The sequence below is a fragment of the Platalea leucorodia genome, assembly GCF_965183815.1.
Source record: "Platalea leucorodia genome assembly, chromosome: 21".
Taxonomy (NCBI): Eukaryota; Metazoa; Chordata; class Aves; order Pelecaniformes; family Threskiornithidae; genus Platalea; species Platalea leucorodia.
Window position 1 is genome coordinate 7,175,845 of NC_138843.1, and position 6,861 is coordinate 7,182,705.

Consider the following 6,861-nt stretch of genomic DNA (forward strand, 5'->3'; position numbering starts at 1 on the left):
AAACCAGCACACTTTGCCATCCATGTGTGCTCTCCCATCACCCAGCTGACCCACCAGGGCTCTGCAGTCCCTTTGGGCAGCGTGTTTCTGCATGCCCAGCAGAAATGACGTTGCTGGGGAGGAGAGAGGGGATGTCGGCAAAGTGGAAGTGCGTGGGAGGTTGGCTGGGAGGTTACTTCTGTGGCAGGAAGAGAGAGATGCCAGAGACGCATTGGAGCTGGGAGGCTGAGTTTGATGTCACTTCTTTTGCAGCCTGACTGAATTGCAGTGGGCAGGCAGGTACTGTAACATCATCAAGCATATCTCGAAGTCCAGCATCACACAGGTGGTTGCTCAGGGAGGGCAGAGGTCACTAAGACCAATGTAGTTGAGCAGTTGCTAGAAGGTCACCTCATGACAGCAATGTGATTGGCCACGAGGAGGCAGGCATCATCAGGTCATCAAAAGCACCAGATGGGAAGGCTGCAGGAAGATGACTGAGCCCCTGGTCAGGCCCTGCCGTGGGGTGAAGCCACCTGTACCTGAAATGGGAACATATGGGACACGGCATGAGAAATTGCGGGATGTGAGCTAGACCTGTGTAAGAAGGGACTAGCAGTACAGGGAGCACAATGTGTCCCAGCTGGGTCTCACGAGTGGTTGAAGAGCAGAGACATGAAAAGAGGCCAAACTGCACAGGTCACTGGAGGGGAGCACTGGGAAGCTTCTGGGCTGTTGAGTTTTGCAAGGCCAGCAGTGCCAGGGGTAGCCATCAGTGGTGCCATTGAAGGTCCGGATGACCTAGGCCATGGTTTCCCAACTACCAAATGATGGTAGAAATGGAACAAACCTGAGACCGTTGGGGGAAAAGTAATTGGTGACAGTTGTTACTTGGGGAGGGGACTGGGGCACAGAAAGGGAGGTATCCAGGAGGACTGGGAGGAAGAATCCTGTGGATGGGGCGAGGAGAAGGATACATGGGGCCAGCTGCAGTTTGGAAGGGGCTACTCAGTGTTGATCCATCCAACCACTGTGCCTGATCTCCATGGTGTGTCCCGCCTTCTTATTAAACGCTGCTCCTGGCTATTTGCTGTGTGAACATGCTCAAGTGTGTTTGTGCGCACCTGTGTGTGTGTGAGAGAGAGAATATATATGTGTGCTTTGCTGGCCAAATCCAAGTGGATTGGCTGGCAGAATAAGACACCAGAAAGTGGAGACACGCAAGGCTGAAGTTGCCAAGAGGGTAACGGTTCCAAGACCTATTAGGACACCTGGGCAGACCCACACTGGAGGGACCGTGGGGGTGTGTCTCCATGGGAAGGTGCTGCAGAGGACACCAGACCACTCATGACTTTCACAGCAGAGCAGAGAAGGGACCAGACTGGGGACAGTTGTGTTGTCCGTGGTTGTGTGTGTTCTGTTGCTGGTGTGCTGGCTGTAAAGGTGCTGCTCCCTGGTGGAGCTGGTCTGTGGATGGTTGGGTATGTTCACCTTTCTTTACTTGCAGATACCGGCATTTAGCAGTTTCCATTTGGGTGACTCAGCTTGGGTGACCTCTCCCTTAGCAGAGTTTCAGTGCCTGCTTACCCCATGCACGCGCTCTCCCTGTAGTACCCCAAGGCTCTCCAGATCAGCTTTCTGGAGAATTTCCTCTGTACTGTCATACGTGAAAAAGCCCTGGGTATGTACCTCACCGACCAGTCACCATCTCTATGGTCAACACACACCAGTGGGTGAGTCCAAAAGACAACCCTTGCTCTCTAACAGCTACTAATGGGACCACGAGCTTGTCTCTTCCAATTCCAAGAAGAAATAGGCCATTCTGTGGTGAAATTCCTTGGGCTGAAATAAGGAGAAGAGTCCAAACCTCAAACAGCACACTGGGGTGATGCCATTTTATTTCAGAAATGCTATGAAAGTTTCAGCTCTCTCTGAGTGAAAGAGAGTGGTTAGGCATTGGAACAGACTGCCCAGGGAAGTGGTGCAATCACAAAAAGTGTGGATGTGGTGCTTAGAGACATGGTTTAGAGGTGGACCAAGCAGTTAGGTTAACAGGATGGACACAATGATCTCTGAGGTCGTTTCCAACCTAAACGATTATATGGTTCTATGATTCTAAGTTTTTAGGAATGTGAAACTAGTCTTGTAAAACTGTATTGCTTAGCAGGAGAATAACAGGCAATGGTCAGATTTTGAAATGAGGAAGTTTCTGGCCAGAGATAAGGCAATGAGATATCTGCAGACCATGGGGTGCTTTAGGCTGTAAAGAGAATGTAAAAAAAAAAATCCTCTGATGTGACACCTCAATGGAAATATTCAATATTTGTCATGACCAGGCCATACGCACCTGATCCAGCTGGAGCTGTCTGAGAACCGGCTTGTCTGAGAGACCAACTGTGGCAAGAGCTGTGGGATTTTCTGTGTAATGGCTGTCAGTAGGAAACTTGTTCCATTTTTATTAATAATAGCAGTGGAATTGGGTATGACTGAGCCCCAAAACAGTCCCAACCTCAGTCAGTGCACTGGGGTGATCTCATTTTATTGCAGAAATGCTATGAAAGTGTCCGCTCTGCCTGAGAGAAAGACACGCTTTTCTATCAGTTCCAGCTTAGACAAAGCATGTTCATTCCTCAAGATATGTTAAGATATATTCAGATATTTATGTAGAACAATAGCAATTAATAACAATATGGATAATGATTAAAAAAAAAGATAAAACAATGGAAAGTTCTGCAATGGGGCACTGTGGGAGTCATTAGTGAAAAGAGATGGAAAATTTACCAGTATTGAGAACCATCCCGAAAATAACTTTCCTGATGGACTCCTCAGGCTGTAGATGAGGGGGTTCACTGCTGGAGGCACCACCGAGTACAGCACTGCCACCGCCAGGTCGAGGGATGGGGAGGAAATGGAAGGGGGCTTCAGGTAGGCAAAAAATGAGGTGCTGATAAACAGGGAGACTACGGCCAGGTGAGGGAGGCATGTGGAAAAGGCTTTGTGGCGTCCCTGCTGACAGGGAATTCTCAGCACAGCCCTGAAGATCTGCATATAGGAGAAAAGAATGAAAACAAAACACCCAAAGCCCAAAAAGACACTGGCCACAAGAGACGCAACCTCCCTGAGGTAGAAGTGTGAGCAGGAGAGCTTGAGGATGTGGGGGATTTCACAGAAGAACTGGTCCACAGCATTGCCTCGGCAGAGGGGTAGTGAAAATGTATTGGCAGCGTGCAGGAGAGAATAGAGGAATCAAGCGCCCCAGGCAGCTGCTGCCATATGGACACAAGCTCTGCTGCCCAGGAGGGTCCCGTAGTGCAGGGGTTTGCAGATGGCAACAGAGCGGTCATAGGCCATGATGCTGAGAAAATAAAATTCTGCTGAAATCAAAAAGACAAACAGAAAGAGTTGGGCAGCACATCCTGTGTAGGAGATGGCCCTGGTGTTCCAGAGGGAATTGGCCATGGCTTTGGGGAGAGTGGGGGAGATGGAGCCCAGGTGGAGCACAGAGAGGTTGAGGAGGAAGAAGTACACGGGGGTGTGGAGGCGGTGGTCACAGGATACAACTGTGATGATGAGGCCGTTGCCCAGGAGGGCAGCCAGGTAGATGCCCAGGAAGAGCCAGAAGTGCAAGAGCTGCAGCTGCCACGTCTCTGTGAATGCCAGGAGGAGGAACTCAGCGGTGAAGCTGGTGTTGGACATTTTATCCCTCTTGGCATGGGGATCTCTTCAAGGAGGTAAAGGAAGGGAGAAGTTAGGGCAGACTGCTTTGAGAAAAATCCATTCGATTTCTTATAGAAAGCCCCCAAACTGCCTTTCACTTTTCAGGAAGAGCTTTGGTGAGCTCTGGTTGGTGCTGGCTGAGGGTGCCCCAGGGAGCAGGAGGCTCTGCTGGGGGCTCTGCAGGGGTCAGTCCTGCCCTACAGCAGTAGGTAAATAGGAACTCAGGGTGATCTCAGATTACATCCAATACTAATATCAAAGAGCTTATAAGCATTATAGCTCCCAATTCACCTGACTGCAGAGCAGAGCTGTGGGGAGTTTGGTTTGAGCCTTCTGTTCTAGTTGCCCCAGCACAGCTGAAGAGTGGTTTGAATGCAGCAATGCCTGGCATTTCTGCTGCACTGCAAGGGAAACCTTGTGGGCCTGAGACTGGGCACAGGGACTGTCCCTTAGTGCAGAGTGAGGACAGCCGCTCTGTGCATCAGCCCTGCTCTCAGCTGCCCTGTGCTGGCAGCTCTTCCACCTGGAGGACTATCGCACTCGGGTGTTCCCCCCAAAAGAAAGAGGCCAGTGCTGGGAGCAGAGGAATCCAGTTTCCCAGTGCAGATCTCCAACCCCCTCACCCATCTCATTGTACCTGAGGAGGATCTCAGCTCTGTCCTCCCAACCAGGGACACAGAGGGCTCATTACAGCTGCCTGCATGCAGCCGCCCAGTAGTGTTTCAATGGCCTTAACACCGAGGTGTCTTCTCCATGGGGCTCCTGCAAACCACAGAGATGCCCTGGGAGAGCTGTGCCCTACGGGAGGGCAGCCTGCAGCCCAGCAGGACCTCCCAAGGAAAGAGTCAACTCTCCTGAATTTGTTACGTCCTGAAGGGAGGGTGAGATCACTGCTAGCCACACACTGCAGTACCCAGAGCCCCACAGGTGAACAGGGTGCGAGCTGGTGCTTTTCCTCCATGGCCATATGTGCACGACAGCACAGGCAGCGTTGGTGTCTGAGCTGCACTTGAATCCTCACACCCCCCCCCCCATCTGTCTCCCTTCCTTCCTACCCATGTCTCTGCTGCCTGGAGCTCTTCTTGGCCACGACCTCTTTCACTGTCCCCACTTCCCCTCCCTCTTCATGCTCACAGAGCCCATCCCACCTGCTGTGTGCTCAGCTCTGCCCTGCAGGCACCTCCTGGCAGCAGGGCACTGCCCAGGGGCATCTCTGTGTGTGCAGGGGCTAAGGAGCAGCTCAGACAAGTCCTAGCGAGAACTGGGGTCTCATTGCCAACTCCAGAGGAGAGAAATAAATGCCCATCTCCCACTGCCCACCCAGACAACCAAGAATGGAAAAACTCAAAGTAAAACTTTCTTTTCTTTCCAGCATTCCCATCCTTGACAACCATCTTTAAAATGAACCTCTGCAACTGTCCTCTGGGTGATGTAGAAGTATGAGGCGCCCTGACCCACTCTGGACAGCAGAGGGATCCTTCCCTGCCAGGGGTCACTCCTTCCACCCACAGGTTCTCCCCACAGCTCCTTGGGAAGCTCCCCAGGCAGGCTGAGTGCTGACCCTGGCCGGCAGCAGAGTCCCTGCCCCAGCACTCAGCCCCCTGTTGTGCAGGGACCCTGCTCTGAAGGACAGCCCTGGGAAGCCCTGGATGCACACCCCTGCACTAATTCTTTGGAGAAGGCAGCTGTCTTGTCCTCTCCTCTGACAGTGTGGCTGAGTATCCCTGCTTTGCAGCATGTCCTCCACAGTAAAGAAAACCTGCGTGCCATCCTGCCAATTCCTAGCTGCAGCACGATGTGCCATGTCTAGGAGACCCCTCCAAGACACCGTGTGCATTGCCCTGCTGCCAGAGACTTACTGTGTTAAGCGCTGTGAAGACTTCTCCTCCAGTGAGCTCTCAGCATCATCCCACCTCATGCAGCCTGTAACATCCCTCTTACTTCTCCCATCTCCCCTCGGTGCCTGCAGGCGGTGCCCTCAGTTCTGCTGCCCTTTGCAGAGGAGCTGCTCCTGGGCAGAGCTGTGCCTCTGCAGTGCTGCCCTCTTGCCAGCAGCTCCCTCCATCCCAGGAGCCCAGCCCAGCTCAGCAGCAGAGGCCCAGCCCAGGGCAGCACTTTCTCTGCCCCTCTGGGCTCCCTCCCAGGTGTCCCTGGGGCTCCAGGGGAACCTGCTGTGAAACAGCCCGAAGGCACCCCTGATGTTCCCTCCCTCAGCTGCAGGGAGAGACACTTAGATGTGCTATCAGAAAAAGACTTGGGCATGGGAATCTACTTTTTTGTCCCAGTATTAGACAGGACATGCAGGAAGGTGACAAGGAAAGATCTAATTTCTTCAAGCTGGGAGGATATACTCAATTGAGTGAAACACGCATTTCATTCTGGGTCTTTAGACCTGAGGCTAGAAAGACATTCGTCTCTCTTTTGTTCATGCCATCTCTCTGTTATGAAGAAAAGCCTTTGCACACACGGGGTCTTTGGTGTTTGCTACCAGGATTCCTTACAGCAAGTCAGACCTTGCCTGGTTGCACATTGCAGTGCTTCAGCCCAAATGTGCAGCAGTGCCCTCAGCCAGGGGCACAGCCACGAAGAGCTGGAGCTGTTCCTGAACAGACAGAGCTGTGACATGGTGGCAGAGCTCAGGACAGCTGCTGTTCAAGGACAGCATCCTCCAAGCTCAGCAAGGGTCCAGATCAAAACTCAGTCTAAACTTGAAAGGCAATTGTAGGCCACCATAAGGAGTGTTTACTGCTTCAGGAACAGTTAAAGGAAAAACAAAGGTCCTGTGTGGCCACTGCTGAATTTAGGAAGAGCAGGTGTAGATAGATGTGAGATTCTCGGTGTCCTCTTTGCCTCAGTCTTCCCCAGCAAGGTCTCCCAGGCCTCTGTGACTCAGGGCAGGACTCTGGAGGAGATCAACCAGCAGTGGATGGGGACCAAGTCAGGGATCACTTGAGCAAATGCTTCCTAGTGTATGGGACAGGAGGGGCAGCATCCCAGGGAGCTGAGTGAGCAGGCCACTGTCACAGCGAGGCCACTCTCCAGCATCTTTCAGAGGTCAGGGAGTCTGTGGGAACTCCCTGACAATGGGGAAAATGCAAACGTTGCATGCACCTTTCAGAAATGCCCAAAGGATATGCAGCGGAGTGAAAGGCTGTGCCCCAGCTC

The 6,861-nt window shown here is 52.3% G+C and overlaps 1 pseudogene across 1 annotated transcript; it reads right to left on the reverse strand.

Moving 5' to 3' along the window:
* Positions 1 to 1,749: 1,749 nt before the first annotated feature.
* On the reverse strand, positions 1,750 to 5,500 carry LOC309599597 (olfactory receptor 14A16-like; annotated as a pseudogene). The gene is made up of 3 exons: positions 5,404 to 5,500; positions 2,761 to 3,539; positions 1,750 to 1,821 (listed from the first exon to the last, which is right to left on the reverse strand). The product of its transcript is annotated as an olfactory receptor 14A16-like (transcript).
* Positions 5,501 to 6,861: the final 1,361 nt, after the last annotated feature.